The sequence below is a fragment of the Lissotriton vulgaris genome, chromosome 10 (genome assembly GCF_964263255.1).
Source record: "Lissotriton vulgaris chromosome 10, aLisVul1.2, whole genome shotgun sequence".
Taxonomy (NCBI): domain Eukaryota; kingdom Metazoa; phylum Chordata; class Amphibia; order Caudata; family Salamandridae; genus Lissotriton; species Lissotriton vulgaris.
In genome coordinates this window covers 985888945-985907708 of record NC_141698.1, presented here as the reverse complement: position 1 = coordinate 985907708, position 18764 = coordinate 985888945, and positions in this window count along the sequence as shown.

Below are 18764 nucleotides of genomic sequence, written 5' to 3'. Positions count from 1 at the left end.
AGAAAAATAACAAACTAAAATAAAAAATGTGGGATGGGTAAAGGTAGGGTCAGCAGGGAAAGGAGACCTGTAACAGAAGACAAGACAGGCATCAGTGAAGTGCTGTCCTAACATACAAGGGTACTCTCATATAGTCTCACTAAATAGTCTGCAAGTCTCCCGCCTACTCATGGGAAATGTAGTTTCATAGTACGGTAGGCGCTTAGGGGCTGCGTAACCTGACAGAAGGTATAGTAGATAGAAAAGGAGAAATTGCTTTTTTTCTAGGTGTCCCCTCACTCACCAGGGTTGCCCCTTGGTGACATGCTTCATCATTGGGGCCATCCCAGTCCTCTACGGCCTGGGGCGTGCTGCGACTTGCGAATTACGTAGGAGCACTTACAAATGACTATGTGTGGTGCAGATAGTGGAGTGGACTAAGTGATGTGTTAAGGGATCAATGTAGAAGCCGAGAGAGAGGCAAGAAATGCAGTCACAGTCAGAGAAAAAGGCAAGGGATACTGTATCTATGTGGTTGTAGTGGTCCTGTTGGAAGTGGTAAGTAAGTTGCCCGCAGAAAAAAAATCCTCCTATTAGCGGCACTCCTCCATTGCAGCCGACGCTTCGTCCACCGATGTTGGTCACCAGAAGACACCCTGTCCACTGCCTGCCTGATGCTGAATTGTGGCTCGCTACTGTGAAGCCTGACTCCATCCTTTTTTCCCCATTGCAGAGACTGAAACCCGGCCTGTAATTATTCAACGAAAAACAGGAAGTGATATAATATTACAACACCACTGATAAATAAATATAAGGTATGTAGGCTGTGGAGTGCAAAAAGTCACAATTTGTTTTTCCTAGTAGACAGTACAATGTTTTTGAAAGTGCGTACTCTGAGTCACCTTTTGAAGGATAAATAAGTATGGGCAAATTAATGTAGCGGATCTTGCCCCTCAAGCTAGGTGTACTGTAAACTGTGTTTTAGAACAAAATTAGATCTTCCTAGCAGTGCTCCCACCCAGACCCTTACTAAAGCCAGTCGCAAAAATGTAGAAGACCCCCAATCAAATCTCAAAAAACGAGGCCTAGCAGAAAACTGGTGACAAAACTTACTTTGAAAGTAAAAGTAGGCCGAAGTACCCTAATTACCCATTACCCACCGTGGATTGCATTCAAACCACTTGCAAGCAACCAAGCAAAAGTAGCCATAGCCAGCATCGCTCCAAGACTCGAAATCCCCCCCACTCAAACACATGCAATAGAAATACTGCTAACCCTAACGAACCCTAAGTTAAGAATAGTGGCAAAGGCTTTCTTTAACTATGCCAAATCCCCCCTTTCCCACCATGGATTTTCTTCAAATGACTTGCAACCAAAATTACACATTCTCACGAGTGCTCTAAGACCCCAGAACTCAGTTTGAAAAATCTAGAACACCCCGAAACACATGCAATCCTGCTGCTAGGGCTAACCCTAACGAACCCTAAGTTACAAAAAGTGCCAAAACTAAAGGCTTTTCCGCGCGGATTTTGTCCCAACCACTTCTACCCGGTATTAGACCTTCCCAGGAATGCCCCAAGACCCGGCAACCCACCCGCCAAGAAGCATAACACCCCCAAACAGGCCAAAAGCAAAATCTCATACTTGCAATATTTCTGGGCCTTCGGTCCAAACGCGCTGCGTAGCTAGGCCATAAGTCGGTGTTGGCACAACGGATTTCCTGAAAAGCAAATGCAATCAAGATTAGAGTGTCCCAGCAGTGCTCCCAGACCACGAAACTCACCTGCAAACACCAGGAAGCCCCCCTAAGAGCACCTCAAAGGCAAGCAAGTCATCAAAAACACAAAAAAAATTCCGCCTGGGATTTGGTCCAAAACACTTTTATCCGGTATTAGAGCTTCCCAGCAATGGCCCCAGAGCCGTCAACCCAGGAGAAGACGAGTAGAAGACCCCCAAACAGCCAAAGAGCAAAAGTACAAAAATGGGGACTTAGTCAATTTTTCACAAATTTCCCAAATCACTCCGCGCGCGCTCTGCAGCTAGGCCCTAAGTCCCCTCTGCCACCATGGATTTGCTTCAAACCTCTTGCAAAGTAAAGTATATATAGCCAGCAGTGCTCCCAGACCACGAAACTCACCCACAAACACCAGGAAGCCCCCCAATTGGCCCCCGAAAACGCTACATAGAGCAAAATGTCAGAAATAGCCAAAATAAAATCGGCCTGGATTTTGTCCCAACCACTTCTACCCGGTATTAGACCTTCCCAGGAATGCCCCAAGACCCGGCAACCCACCCGCCAAGAAGCATAACACCCCCAAACAGGCCAAAAGCAAAATCTCATACTTGCAATATTTCTGGGCCTTCGGTCCAAACGCGCTGCGTAGCTAGGCCATAAGTCGGTGTTGGCACAACGGATTTCCTGAAAAGCAAATGCAATCAAGATTAGAGTGTCCCAGCAGTGCTCCCAGACCACGAAACTCACCCGCAAACACCAGGAAGCCCCCCAATTGGCCCCCGAAAACGCTACATAGAGCAAAATGTCAGAAATAGCCAAAAAAAAAATCGGCCTGGATTTTGTCCCAACCACTTCTACCCGGTATTAGACCTTCCCAGGAATGCCCCAAGACCCGGCAACCCACCCGCCAAGAAGCGTAACACCCCCAAACAGGCCAAAAGCAAAATCTCATACTTGCAATATTTCTGGGCCTTCGGTCCAAACGCGCTGCGTAGCTAGGCCATAAGTCGGTGTTGGCACAACGGATTTCCTGAAAAGCAAATGCAATCAAGATTAGAGTGTCCCAGCAGTGCTCCCAGACCACGAAACTCACCCGCAAACACCAGGAAGCCCCCCAATTGGCCCCCGAAAACGCTACATAGAGCAAAATGTCAGAAATAGCCAAAAAAAAAATCGGCCTGGATTTTGTCCCAACCACTTCTACCCGGTATTAGACCTTCCCAGGAATGCCCCAAGACCCGGCAACCCACCCGCCAAGAAGCGTAACACCCCCAAACAGGCCAAAAGCAAAATCTCATACTTGCAATATTTCTGGGCCTTCGGTCCAAACGCGCTGCGTAGCTAGGCCATAAGTCGGGGTTGGCACGACGGATTTCCTGAAAAGCAAATGCAATCAAGATTAGAGTGTCCCAGCAGTGCTCCCAGACCACGAAACTCACCCGCAAACACCAGGAAGCCCCCCAAACAGGCCCCCGAAAACGCTACATAGAGCAAAATGTCAGAAATAGCCAAAAAAAAATCGGCCTGGATTTTGTCCCAACCACTTCTACCCGGTATTAGACCTTCCCAGGAATGCCCCAAGAGTCAGACCCGGCAACCCACCCGCCAAGAAGCGTAACACCCCCAAACAGGCCAAAAGCAAAATCTCATACTTGCAATATTTCTGGGCCTTCGGTCCAAACGCGCTGCGTAGCTAGGCCATAAGTCGAGGTTGGCACGACGGATTTCCTGAAAAGCAAATGCAATCAAGATTAGAGTGTCCCAGCAGTGCTCCCAGACCACGAAACTCACCCGCAAACACCAGGAAGCCCCCCAAACAGGCCCCCGAAAACGCTACATCGAGCAAAATGTCAGAAATAGCCCAAAAAAAATCGGCCTGGATTTTGTCCCAACCACTTCTACCCGGTATTAGACCTTCCCAGGAATGCCCCAAGACCCGGCAACCCACCCGCCAAGAAGCATAACACCCCCAAACAGGCCAAAAGCAAAATCTCATACTTGCAATATTTCTGGGCCTTCGGTCCAAACGCGCTGCGTAGCTAGGCCATAAGTCGGGGTTGGCACGACGGATTTCCTGAAAAGCAAATGCAATCAAGATTAGAGTGTCCCAGCAGTGCTCCCAGACCACGAAACTCACCCACAAACACCAGGAAGCCCCCCAAACAGGCCCCCGAAAACGCTACATCGAGCAAAATGTCAGAAATAGCCAAAAAAAAAATCGGCCTGGATTTTGTCCCAACCACTTCTACCCAGTATTAGACCTTCCCAGGAATGCCCCAAGACCCGGCAACCCACCCGCCAAGAAGCATAACACCCCCAAACAGGCCAAAAGCAAAATCTCATACTTGCAATATTTCTGGGCCTTCGGTCCAAACGCGCTGCGTAGCTAGGCCATAAGTCGGGGTTGGCACGACGGATTTCCTGAAAAGCAAATGCAATCAAGATTAGAGTTTCCCAGCAATGCTCTCAGACCACGAAACTCACCCACAAACAGACGGAACCCCCCCTAAGAGCACCTCAAAGGCAAGCAAGTCATCAAAAACACAAAAAATTTTCCGCCTCGGATTTGGCACAAACCACTTTTAGTGCTTCCCAGCAATGGCCCCAGACCCGTCAACTCACCTGCAAAGAGGTAGAACAACACCCCCACAAGTGCGGAGTCTTTCTTCATTGGGCGTAAACCAGCCCTCTGCTTTGATGGAAATAGGAGTCTGGAGGAGGAGGATAGAGGAGCATGTTCTTCTGAACTTGTGAACCTGAGGAATGCAGACTGCGGCACCTTCAAATAAATTAGCAAACAAGTGAAGACAGTTCTGCTGATGGGCTTGTTTTTGTGATTATCTGATTAAAGTTTGAATTATATTAACTGTGCACAACAAAGAAAGACAGACACACAGGAATAAAAGTGAATAAGGATGAAAAAGAAAGTTATTGATTCGTTGTCTCATTTTCAGGGCTCGAAGTCGGTATCACGGTCCAGGAATAAGAATAAGGCTTCGTCATCATACTCTGCGAATTCAGCCAGGGTGAGGTCAGTGCCACCTGACAGAGTAGAAATTCCCTCATCTATGGTGCTGGCCACCTCCTCTTCATCCGGCACGCTCTCTCGTACTCTTATATCTGGTGGTATGAGGTGCTGATTCATCTTGATCATTGTTAACCTCTCCACATTTTTGGGCGAGAGGCGGCTCCGTTTGGGAGTTACAATCCCACCAGCCGCACTGAAAACCCGTTCAGAAGACACACTTGCGAGTGGGCAAGACAAGTAGTTTAAAGCCAGGTTGGTGAGCTGTGGCCACAATTCTTTTTTCCCATGCCAATACGCCAATGGGTCAGAATTAACATAGACCTCTGTGGAGTCATTCAGATAGTCCTTCACCATCGACTCAAGGTCCTCCTCCAAGGTTCCTCCACTTTGCGTAGCTCTTGCTGTGCCTCTGACCTTTTGAGAACCAAACCCACGCAGAGCTAGCCAATCCTCTTCAGCCTCCAATGTTTCTGTTGTCTTTCCTGCAGATGATCCGGTTGCCGGTGTCTTTAACGGCTGAGAGGTCACTTGTGCCACAGCCACAGGTGCAGAAGTGGATTGTTTTGACTGGGGATGGCCTGCTGATGTACTGCCATTTCCTTCAATTTCCAGCCGTTCTGTTTCAAACTTCTTGGCTGACAAGGCTAGCCAACGTTTGTACTTTGTAACATCTTCATCAGCAAAAGGAAAGAATGCTCTGCCTGCCAGCGCCTTTTTGTAGCGTGGATCCAGAATAGTAGCACAAATGTAATGCTGTTCTGAGTGGATCTTTTTAAGACGTTCATCACCTTGTAGGAGCTCTAATAATTGCTCAGCCAGAAGCAAAGAGTCTTTCTTTTTGTCATCTTTTCGAAACACAGAACACACCTCCTTCAGTTGGTCCTCCAGCATGTACAACAATGGGATAGCTTTTCCCAAATTAGAGTCCTCCTTGCTGACTGCACGCGTGAAGACCTCAAAAGGACGAAGCATGCGTGTTAGGCTTTCAACTATGTTCCATTGCGGCCCACCCATCCTCAGCTCCTCTATACCCTCTTTCAAGAAATATTGATCGAGTTGCGTATACTGCTCATACAGACGCTCAAGCATGTAGAAGGTTGAGTTCCAACGTGTTACCACCTCCTGGATGAGTGCTTTCACTGGCATTTGACATTGATATAGCATGCTCCTCAGCTGCTTGCGGGCCTTAAAAGAATGCCTGAAATGCTTGCAAATTTTTCGGCAGTTCTCCAATACACTGTACGCTGCACTGCGTTTATTACCCAAGAATTTTTGGACAACCAGGTTTATACAGTGCGCCAAACACGGCACTCTGAAATAGTAACCGTCCCTCATGGCCTTAACTATATTGGAGCCATTGTCCGTGGAAACATAACCAACCTTGCGTTTTAGTGGGGACAGACAGTTAAGGACCTTTGTGTTAAAGACATCCAAAATGTTTTCTGCTGTGTGACGTTTCTCCAAACCAAACATGGCTAGTGTTGCATGTTTCCGAGCACCTTTAAAAACAATGTTAGTGTCAACACCTGAGTTTAGCTTTGCTTTAGCCCCTGAAAAAGAGACCCAGTGTGCAGTGATGCACATGTAATCAGCGCCTGCGCCACTGGTCCACATGTCTGTTGTCAGATGTATAGTGTGAACAGCACTCTTCTGCAAAGCTGCCCCAATCACCTTCAGAACATCTTCATGTAGTGCTGGAACCGCAACTCGGGCAAAATAGAACCGGCTAGGAACCTTCCATTTAGGGCAGAGCACTGCCACTAATTCTAGAAAACCAACCCCTTCTACAAAAGAAAAAGGGAGAAGGTCCAGAGCTAGCATTTTAGCCAGCTTAGTGTTATACAGACGGGTCATTGGGTGGTTGCGTTCATATTGCGCTTCTGTAAACAACATCTTTTTAATGTTGCCCTGGACCAATGATTTACGGGATGATGATGATCTCTTCGACCCAGTTACGCTCGCTGATGAACTTTTCCGCATTGATGTCTCACTCTCTCCCACACTCTTAGTGTGGCTCCCATGGGGTGTGCTGCTGACATGGGAACTGGGTGTAAGTGAAGTGTTTGGATCGTCTTCTTCTACCTCCTCGTCATCAGCAGATGACAAATCAACGTTTTCATTACGTGCAATTCCGGCTTTCTTGACCGCCTCTAGGTGCGGAAACCATTGGACAGGGTGCCTTCTCTCAAGATGACCTCTCTGGCCTCCGGTACCATAGTTAGAACCAAGCTTACCACGACTAAATCGAAGCTTACAAAGGCTACAAATGGCTATGTTTTCCTTATTTGGGCAAACACTAAAGAAGTCCCAAACTGGAGACTTGAAATGTCTTCGGGGGCCGGAGGAGGCGGCGATACTGGTGGTGGTGGTCCTGCTGCTAATGACAGATGAAGTGGAGGATGTGGATTGCCGAACTTCAGTACGTTTTGCACTTTCACCACCACGAATTGAGGTCGAGGACGAGGTGGGTACCTTCTTGCGAAGAAATATGGAAGCGGTAGGTTTTGGTGTACTACTTAACTCCAAATCTAATGATTCCATTTCCATTGCCTCCTCGCCGACATCATCATCACGCTCAGCAGCTTCTCGGGATAGGGTCAAAATGTCTCTTTGCTGCATGCCCGGTGGGGCTGCAGTGACCTTTGTGATGACTGGCTCGTCGTCATCGTGAGAGGCTTCATCACCAGCAGTATCTGTCATTTCTTGTTGAGCCTCATCACACTCCATAGGTTTGAGTTTTTGGACGACCTTCCTTTTACGCTTAGGTGCCGGTGTCAGATCATGGTGTGCCTCTGCCTCACTGTCAGACCGCAGTTGTGGTGGTTCCCAAGACAGATCACTTGCACCAGAACGAGGTGGGCTTGAAGAAGATGTAGACACCCCCCTTGATCTTTTTCTTGCTAGGGATGTGGAAGACAATGAATGATCATCAGGAGGAGTGGCTTCCAATGTTACCTCAGCTTCAATGTCGATTTCCAAATGTGCCCCTACTTCGGGAGGAACAACTATTGTGGGCACTTGTGAACCTCCATGCACCTTTGCTTGCGCATCTCCTTTTGCTGCCTCTCCTTCCACATGTACTTGGGCGTGTACTTGCACATGGTGTTGTTGTTGCGGCTGTGGTTGTTCAACACTTGTCAGATGAGTTACAACAACCTGTGTTGATTCAGGGACATTGCTGCTACTTTCTTGCGATGAGCCAACATCACTGGTCGATGGTGATTGGAGAAGTACACTGACTGCCTCTGAAGCACTCAAGGGCTTTGACTTAAGTTGGCGTGGTGGTGGAGGCACTGAACCCAATGGAGCAGGGGTGCTGCTCTCAGCTTGGTCCCCAGCAGATCCTGCTGCTGCAGGCGTACTTTTTTTTTTGCTCCCAAAAAAAGTGGCGGGTGGCACACCAGCCTCCTTGGTAACTTGCTTCTTCTGCTCCTTACTAGCAACTTTCTTGCTAGAGGAGCTACGGAGAACTTTCTTTGGGGCCATCTTCTTCAGAGCAGGTCAGACAGCAGGCCGCAGTTGCACGAATTGTAGAGTTGTCTGAGGCCAGACGTGACGTCGCGTGACGTTATGCTGCACACACACACCGCTGCAGGACTTCTTCCTGGCACTGGTGGTTCTCTTGAGTCTTGTGCACCTAAAAAAAATGGAAGACAGAGGAACATCAGTTCAGTTATAGAGCACAAAAAAATCGAAAAACACTGCAAAATCAGCACAATCCCAATCCATCCATGCCCTCCATAATGTTTAAATTCAAGACAACCCACAGAAAGACTAGGCCCATGCAAGACTCACTACCCCTGGGCATAAATAAAGGTTGAAAAGTAGGCAAAATGGTTGGAGGCCTAACAACAAAGCCTGCATTCAAAATGGCCACTTGCCTGCCAGCACATGGCCAGTGCCTGTAGCTGCACTCAAAATGGCCACCAGCCACATGGCATGTCCCTCCCCATGAACACCCCCAAAAATCGAAAAACACTGCAAAATCAGCACAATCCCATTCCATCCATGGCCTCCATGATGTTTAAATTCAAGACAGCCCACAGAAAGACTAGGCCCATGCTAGACTCAAATACCCCTGGTGAAAAGGCCACAAGTACAGGCCCAAAAATCGAAAAACACTGCAAAATCAGCACAATCCCATTCAATCCATGGCCTCCATGATGTTTAAATTCAAGACAACCCACAGAAATACTAGGCCCATGCAAGACTCACTACCCCTGGGCATAAATAAAGGTTGAAAAGTAGGCAAAATGGTTGGAGGCCTAACAACAAAGCCTGCATTCAAAATGGCCACTTGCCTGCCAGCACATGGCCAGTGCCTGTAGCTGCACTCAAAATGGCCACCAGCCACATGGCATGTCCCTCCCCATGAACACCCCCAAAAATCGAAAAACACTGCAAAATCAGCACAATCCCATTCCATCCATGGCCTCCATGATGTTTAAATTCAAGACAGCCCACAGAAAGACTAGGCCCATGCTAGACTCAAATACCCCTGGTGAAAAGGCCACAAGTACAGGCCCAAAAATCGAAAAACACTGCAAAATCAGCACAATCCCATTCAATCCATGGCCTCCATGATGTTTAAATTCAAGACAACCCACAGAAATACTAGGCCCATGCAAGACTCACTACCCCTGGGCATAAATAAAGGTTGAAAAGTAGGCAAAATGGTTGGAGGCCTAACAACAAAGCCTGCATTCAAAATGGCCACTTGCCTGCCAGCACATGGCCAGTGCCTGTAGCTGCACTCAAAATGGCCACCAGCCACATGGCATGTCCCTCCCCATGAACACCCCCAAAAATCGAAAAACACTGCAAAATCAGCACAATCCCATTCCATCCATGGCCTCCATGATGTTTAGATTCAAGACAGCCCACAGAAAGACTAGGCCCATGCTAGACTCAAATACCCCTGGTGAAAAGGCCACAAGTACAGGCCCAAAAATCGAAAAACACTGCAAAATCAGCACAATGCCATTCCATCCATGGCCTCCATGATGTTTAAATTCAAGACAGCCCACAGAAAGACTAGGCCCATGCACCACTCACTACCCCTGGTCAAGGCCCCAACAACAGGTCAAAAATCGAAAAACACAAAATTTTACAAAAAAAAAAAATCGAAAAACACAGAAAAATCAGTACAATCCCATTCCATCCATGGCCTCCATGATGTTTAAATTCAAGACAGCCCACAGAAAGACTAGGCCCATGCTAGACTCAAATACCCCTGGTGAAAAGGCCACAAGTACAGGCCCAAAAATCGAAAAACACTGCAAAATCAGCACAATCCCATTCAATCCATGGCCTCCATGATGTTTAAATTCAAGACAACCCACAGAAATACTAGGCCCATGCAAGACTCACTACCCCTGGGCATAAATAAAGGTTGAAAAGTAGGCAAAATGGTTGGAGGCCTAACAACAAAGCCTGCATTCAAAATGGCCACTTGCCTGCCAGCACATGGCCAGTGCCTGTAGCTGCACTCAAAATGGCCACCAGCCACATGGCATGTCCCTCCCCATGAACACCCCCAAAAATCGAAAAACACTGCAAAATCAGCACAATCCCATTCCATCCATGGCCTCCATGATGTTTAGATTCAAGACAGCCCACAGAAAGACTAGGCCCATGCTAGACTCAAATACCCCTGGTGAAAAGGCCACAAGTACAGGCCCAAAAATCGAAAAACACTGCAAAATCAGCACAATGCCATTCCATCCATGGCCTCCATGATGTTTAAATTCAAGACAGCCCACAGAAAGACTAGGCCCATGCACCACTCACTACCCCTGGTCAAGGCCCCAACAACAGGTCAAAAATCGAAAAACACAAAATTTTACAAAAAAAAAAAATCGAAAAACACAGAAAAATCAGTACAATCCCATTCCATCCATGGCCTCCATGATGTTTAAATTCAAGACAGCCCACAGAAAGACTAGGCCCATGCTAGACTCAAATACCCCTGGTGAAAAGGCCACAAGTACAGGCCCAAAAATCGAAAAACACTGCAAAATCAGCACAATCCCATTCAATCCATGGCCTCCATGATGTTTAAATTCAAGACAACCCACAGAAATACTAGGCCCATGCAAGACTCACTACCCCTGGGCATAAATAAAGGTTGAAAAGTAGGCAAAATGGTTGGAGGCCTAACAACAAAGCCTGCATTCAAAATGGCCACTTGCCTGCCAGCACATGGCCAGTGCCTGTAGCTGCACTCAAAATGGCCACCAGCCACATGGCATGTCCCTCCCCATGAACACCCCCAAAAATCGAAAAACACTGCAAAATCAGCACAATCCCATTCCATCCATGGCCTCCATGATGTTTAGATTCAAGACAGCCCACAGAAAGACTAGGCCCATGCTAGACTCAAATACCCCTGGTGAAAAGGCCACAAGTACAGGCCCAAAAATCGAAAAACACTGCAAAATCAGCACAATGCCATTCCATCCATGGCCTCCATGATGTTTAAATTCAAGACAGCCCACAGAAAGACTAGGCCCATGCACCACTCACTACCCCTGGTCAAGGCCCCAACAACAGGTCAAAAATCGAAAAACACAAAATTTTACAAAAAAAAAAATCGAAAAACACAGAAAAATCAGTACAATCCCATTTCATCCATGGCCTCCATGATGTTTAAATTCAAGACAGCCCACAGAAAGACTAGGCCCATGCTAGACTCAAATACCCCTGGTGAAAAGGCCACAAGTACAGGCCCAAAAATCGAAAAACACTGCAAAATCAGCACAATCCCATTCAATCCATGGCCTCCATGATGTTTAAATTCAAGACAACCCACAGAAATACTAGGCCCATGCAAGACTCACTACCCCTGGGCATAAATAAAGGTTGAAAAGTAGGCAAAATGGTTGGAGGCCTAACAACAAAGCCTGCATTCAAAATGGCCACTTGCCTGCCAGCACATGGCCAGTGCCTGTAGCTGCACTCAAAATGGCCACCAGCCACATGGCATGTCCCTCCCCATGAACACCCCCAAAAATCGAAAAACACTGCAAAATCAGCACAATCCCATTCCATCCATGGCCTCCATGATGTTTAAATTCAAGACAGCCCACAGAAAGACTAGGCCCATGCTAGACTCAAATACCCCTGGTGAAAAGGCCACAAGTACAGGCCCAAAAATCGAAAAACACTGCAAAATCAGCACAATCCCATTCCATCCATGGCCTCCATGATGTTTAAATTCAAGACAGCCCACAGAAAGACTAGGCCCATGCACCACTCACTACCCCTGGTCAAGGCCCCAACAACAGGTCAAAAATCGAAAAACACAAAATTTTACACAAAAAAAAATCGAAAAACACAGAAAAATCAGCAGAATCCCAATTCATCTATGGCCTCCGTGATGTTTAAGTTCAAGACAACCCACAGAAAGAATCAGTCCACCCACCACTGAGTACCCCTGGGGAAAAGGCCCCAAAACAGCCCAAAAATCGAAAATCCCAAAATTTTAGTTGCAGCAACTGTAATGCCCCAAACAAACTTACTTGTAAAATTTCTAATCCAACAGTGATCCAAAGAAAGTCAAAAAGGCCTCAAATCCAAAGATCCAGCAGCATCCACAAAAAGTAATCCTTCCAGGTCCACATCCGAATGAAAAGTGACCAGGAGATGGACAAAGCACTGGGAGGAGCCTGCTGAACAGGAACAGGAAGTTGAAGACTATGGGGCACTTCCTTCCTCCCACCCCCCTGCCCCCCTCCCCAAAATGGACTCCTCGCTAAAAAAGTGCAGGCAAATGTCAAACTAAGGAGTTATTCACATAAAAATCATCATTTCTAGAAGGTTTATGCTGCTTGCTGGTGGATTTCTTGTGCAGAATTGCAAATTTATATTTTCGCTCGCCGCATCTCAAATCTCGCAATTGCGAAGTACCGCGAGACGTGATCTCGTCGTACTCGCGTTGACAAACTATCGCTGGCAAGCCGCGATGACGTAATCGCGCTCGCCAATTCCCGCGGGATCACACAGCAAGATCCAAAATGGCGCAGCACTCGCAAACTATCGAAAAAAACAACTCGGCAAACGATGATAAACGCCGCGCGCCGCAAAAATTGTATCACCAACGCCGCGCGCCGCCAAAAAAATCCGCTGCGTGCGAATTTGCGGATTTTGCGGGAAATCCGCAAATCTCGCGGATTGCGGATTTCCCGAAAATCCGCAAAATCCGCGAGCGGAACGGATTTTCCGCCCACGCTTAGAGGCTGGTCGATTGTAGCTGGCGGGTGGGCGTGTAGAAGGTCAGGCGGTCGTTGAGGTACTTGGGGCCCAGGTCGTGGAGATCCTTGTGTGCGTGGGTGAGGAGCCTGAACGTGATCCTCTTGCTGACGGGAAGCCAGTGCAGGTCTTTCAGGTGGCCGGAGATGTGGCTGTGTCGGGGGATGTCCAGGATGAGTCGTGCGGAGGCGTTCTGGATGCGTTGGAATCTTTTCTGCAGTTTGGCTGCGGTACAGGGTAAAGAGGGTGTTTCCGTAGTCCAGTCGGCTGGTGACGAGTGCCTGGGTGACCGTCTTCCTGGTCTCGGTGGGGATCCAGCGGAATATCTTACGGAGCATGCGCAGGATGCTGAAGCACGATGAGGAGACAGCGTTGACTTGTCTGGTCATCGAGAGGAAGGAGTCCAGGATGAAGCCCAGGTTGCGTGCATGGTCTGTTGGCTTGGGAGTGGAGCCCAGGGCAGGGGGCCACCAGGAATCATCCCAGGCGGAGGGTGATGATCCCAGGATGAGGACTTCCATCTTGTCTGAGTTCAGTTTCAGGCAGCTGTTCTTCATCCACTCGGCGACGTCTTTCATCCCTTCGCGTAGGCTGGTTCTGGCGGCGGCGTGGTCGTTGGTGAGGGAGAGGATCAGCTGGGTGTCATCAGCGTAGGAGATGATGTTGAGGTTGTGTTGGCGTGCGATGGCTGCGAGAGGGCACATGTAGACATTGAAGAGGGTTGGGCTGAGTGAAGATCCTTGTGATACGCTGCAAATGACTTCAGTGGCCTCGGATCTGAACGGGGGGAGGCGGACTCTCTGGGTTCTTCCGGCGAGGAACGAGATGATCCACTCCAGTGCCTTCTCTTGGATTCCTGTGTTGCTGAGGCGCTGTACTGGGGTGCGGTGGCAGACAGTATCGAACGCTGCGGAGAGGTCCAGGAGGATGAGGGCTGCTGTTTCCCCATTGTCGAGCAGGGATCTGATGTCATCGGTGGCTGCGATCAGGGCGGTCTCGGTGCTGTGGTTGGCTCGGAAACCGGACTGCGAGGGGTCGAGGGATCCATTCGTCTCGAGGAAAGCGGCGAGCTGTCTGTTGACGGTCGTCTCGATGACTTTGGCAGGAAAAGGGAGGAGCGAGATGGGGCGGAAGTTCTTGAGGTCGGTGGGGTCGGCTGTTGGTTTCTTCAGGAGGGCGCTGAGCTCGGCGTGCTTCCAGCTCTCCGGGAAGGTGGCGGTGTGGAAGGAGGTGTTGATGATGTCCCGTAGATGGGGTGCGATGATGGAGTCGGCCTTGTTGAAGACGTGGTGGGGGCAGGGGTCGGTATGTGATCCGGAGTGGATGGTGTTCATCGTGCGGGTGGTGTCTTCAATGCTGACCGGGGTCCAGTTGCAGAGGGTGGTGGTGGGGGGTGTTGGTTCGGTGGTTGGGTGCATGGTTGGTGCGCCGAAGCTGTTGTGTATGTCGACGATCTTGCGTTGGAAGAACGAGGCGAGTGAGTCGCAGAGGTCTTGCGAAGGAGTGATGTCGTTGTTTCCAGCGCTGGGGTTGGAGAGCTCTTTGACGATGCTGAAGAGTTCCTTGCTGTCGTGGGCGTTGTTGTCCAGTCGTTCTTTGAATGCTGTCTTTTTGGTGGTGCGGATCAGCTGGTGGTGCTTGCGGGTGGCATGCTTGAGGGCGGTCATGTTGTCTGTGGTTTGGTCGTGGTGCCAGGTTTTCTCGGGGGTGCGGCAATTCTTCTTAGAGACCTTGAGTTTGTCGGTGAACCAGGGGGTTTTCTTGCTGCCGGGTCTGTTGGGAGGGGTCTTTAGTGGTGCGAGGTCGTTGGCGCAGGCGGTCAGCCAATGTGTGAGGTTGCTGGCTGCTTCGTTGGGGTCCGTTGCGCTGGCGGGCGGGTGCTGGATGAGGGAGGTGGTGAGCTGCTCGGCGGTGATCTTGCTCCAGCTCCGGCGAGGCGTCTGTTGTGGGTGGTGGATGGTCGTGTTTCTCCTGAAGCTGAAGTGGACGCAGCTGTGGTCAGTTCAATGGAGACCGGTGGAGTGGCTGAAGGAGATGTACTTGCTGGCGGAGAAGACGGGGTCAAGCGTGTGGCCGGCGTAGTGAGTGGGGGTGTTCACCAGTTGCTTGAGTCCGAGGTTGGCGAGGTTGTCCAGCAGGGTGGTGGTGTTCCTGTCGTTGTTGTTCTCCAGGTGGAAGTTGAGGTCCCCTAGGAGGATGTAGTCCGTGAGGAGAGGGTGTGCGGGCTGATGAAGTCTGCGATGTCTTCGCTGAATTGTGTGCGTGGTCCCGGGGGTCGGTAGATGAGGGTGCCTCTGAGGGTCGTCTTGGGGTCGGTGTGTATCTGGAAGTGGAGGTGTTTGGCGGCGCTGAGGGTGTCGTCGGAGTTGGTCGTGACGCGGACCTAGAGTCCTAAGGGATCAATGGTGTTAGAATAATAGGTAAGAACATTTGCACTCATAAAATAACCACAACCCGGGAAAGGTTTAAAACTCTTTATCTAAAATCTTTAAAATGTCATAATCCAAGCATTGAATAATAGAAAATTCTCAATTAGGAAAATAACGATTAGAATGAAAATATGCAGAGTTTTTATAAAGCAGTCTTTACGCATTTGACAAGAGGGTAGGGAGAGAGAAGGAAACAATTCAATGAGACCAAAGCATTTTACCTGGAAAATGCCATACGAGGGGCCACGAACCCCGCCACCGCCCGAGAGTCATTCCCTGCATTGCAGCGCGCCGCCGCCCCGGGACCACAACTCCCGGAAGCCTCAGCGGCGGCGCGCACCTCTGACCTCGCGCCAGCGCCTGGAGGCGCTTTAAATCGGCGCTGAGGTCGGCGGAACTTGGTGGAGACCGAAAAAATTTACCTGGAAAACGCCATACGAGGGGCCACGAACACCGCCACCGCCCGAGAGTCATTCCCTGCATTGCATAGCGCCGCCACCCCGGGACCACAACTTCCGGAAGCCTCAGCGGCGGTGCGCACCTCTGACCTCGGGCCAGCGCCCGGAGGCGCTTTAAATCGGCACTGAGGTCCGCTCTGCGGGGCGCTGGGCGAAGCCTGGGCCAAGGGTGGGCCCGTTTAAGCCCGTTAAAGAACGGAAAAGGACGGGACGGGCCACCCCTCTAACGCCTGCTCCAGGACAGTAAGGTCAGTGTCACTGGAAAATTTATCTGTGATTCTATATATATATTGTTGACTGAGCATCATCCAGTCCATATCAAGGATGCCTACCTCCCCGGATCCAGCCATAGTACCAGTAAACCAACGGGAGGGTCATTAATGGGTACCCTAGACAATTTCCTCATCAGGGTTTCATCTGCCCTTGCTAAGGATATAGAACTTACAGAAAAAAGATTATCCTTGGACATAGACTTTAATAAAAGATCTTCCCTGGGACTTCTGGCAGGAGCCAGATCACCGGCACATTTACAAACTGATTCACAGGGCACGCTTCCTCCGTCTGGAGTGGAGGCTCTTACCCTGTCGCCTCGGGCTGTAACCATCCTGAATATAAGTGACAATTCTTCTTCAAGAGAGGTGGCTCCTGCAATTGAAACGGGTAGAGCCCCTTCACCTAATATTAAAACTCGATCAGCAGCCAAGTAAAAGCAGGACCGGCCCAGCAGAAAGGAAGGGAACAAGCAAAAAGGAAGCGCCCTGGGCCCCAAACATCTGTAGGTGGCAAGAAAGCTAAATCAGACGTTAACTCTGTTCCCACCAATGACCCAGTAGTAAGGCCACCAACTAGCCCTATACAACCCCGATTGGTGGATAAAAACAGACATGGAAACCATCAGGACACTAAAGGGGAGGAACTGCATCGGGACTTGGGCCCTTTTTTTTGGAAAAAATTGAAGGGCACTATCAAGAAGATATGTCACCCATTACATGAGCGTTTGGAATCAATTGAAAATAGATTGGTATGTCTTGAACTTTCATTGGCAGCAGCACAGAAGCAGGCAGCAGCAAGGCACAGTGCGAACAGGGCAAAATCACCAGTAGCCCTAGGTCCAATTGGTCCCAGTAGTGGTGCCGGGACAAGGCAGGGCAGTAGGCCTATTTTGACAACTGATAAGGCGCCTACTGCTAACTTACAAGCTTCTGTTCCGATAGGGGTGGTAAATTTAGCACAGGCTAATGGGGTTCCCCAATCTACTCTGGCCCCGGTAACTGCACCCTTGGTTCACAATCAATTAGGAGCTGGAGGGACATCTTTGAGCAAAGGGAGAAATCAGGGAGGTGGCACTAAGAGGGATGCCAGGCAGCAAAATTTAACTGCTTTACCCAGTGTTCGTAGTGAGGTTCCCTTGCCTTACATCGATGTTGCTCCCCAATCAGCCCCATTTGTGGTAGTCTTGGTAGGGGTCCCATCACTTGTCCAGGGGAAAAGAGAATCATCATTAGACCTCAAGCATAAGTGTATTTTCTGGCTCAACAAGTATCGCCCATTACCAATATGTATGCGAGCTGAAATTATGGGGGTTAGGAGAGTAAACTGGATAGGCAGGGGATGTAAGACGGTGTCAGGAGACTGTATCATCATTAATTTTAGAGACCAGCGATGCGTTAATTTCATTTGCAACTGGCCTCAAAACGATCAGTCAGATGGGATACAAGTGTTACCTTTAGCCTACTTTTATGACCCCCCCAATTTCGGTCTCCTTGGAGAGGGACATGTTTTCACAGGGGATTGTACCAAACTACTGCCCATTGGGGAACATAAGGTTATTCAACAGATTCCAGGCCCTATCGGGGCTGGGGGACTGCGAATGACATTGCGAACCCCAAAGTACCACTTCATGTAGTAGAGAGAGAGGTTCAATGGTGGAGGCAGTGATTCGGATTGGGCACGATATCACCCAGAGTAGAGGGAAAGTAGGGAAGGATGAGGTGGGTCAATGTAACACGTGTGATGGTAACACCGAGGTGCCCAGGGTAGATGGGTTATTGAAAAGACAGAATCACGTATATCAAGGTTTAGGGGGTCTCCCTCAAAGGAGTGAACTGGCTGTACCATCTGACGGACTTTCATGTCAGACATCCCTGGTCTCATGGAATGTGGCGGGCTTGGGGTCAAGACTAAAATCGCAGCCATGGGTAGAATTCATTGACCGCTTTGACATTTGTTTGTTCCAAGAGGTTTGGACGGTTGAACCAATGTTTAGAGTGGGTTATTTGAATTACTTTGTTCCAGCTGTTAAAAAAGGTACGGGGCGTCCTATGGGGGGACTAGTGATATGGGTTAGGCAATCCATGAAATGTGATACCCAGTTGCTCCCAGTTGTAAATAATGATATTCTTGGAGTTAGGTTTAGATTCCATGCTAACTTAGAAATTGATATCTATAATGTCTATGCAAGGGGCCTTCAAGGTGGCAAGAAATCTGATGTTGTATCTGAGCTAGACATATTAGTTCAGGCTACCCCTCCTAACACCCTGACAATGATCGGTGGGGATTTTAATACCACTTTTGAACCCTTTGGGTTGGATGATGTGCACTTAACAGAGGATGAGGACGCTAGGTGGGGAGTTCCTCAGCTTGGTACTAAACCCATAAGGAAGTGGACCGAGGCCGCAATTCAGTTAAAATGCGTCTGTTTGGGAAACCAGCTGAGGGCGGCCAACGGGCGCACATTGTCAGACAAAATGGGAAAGGAAACTTTTGATAATGGTGTTAGGGCAAGCAACATTGACTATTTATTGGTCCCCCTTGGCTTGTGGTCTACCCTTCAGGATATGAAGGTGGTGACCCGTATTGAAAGTGACCACAATTCCTTGACTGCA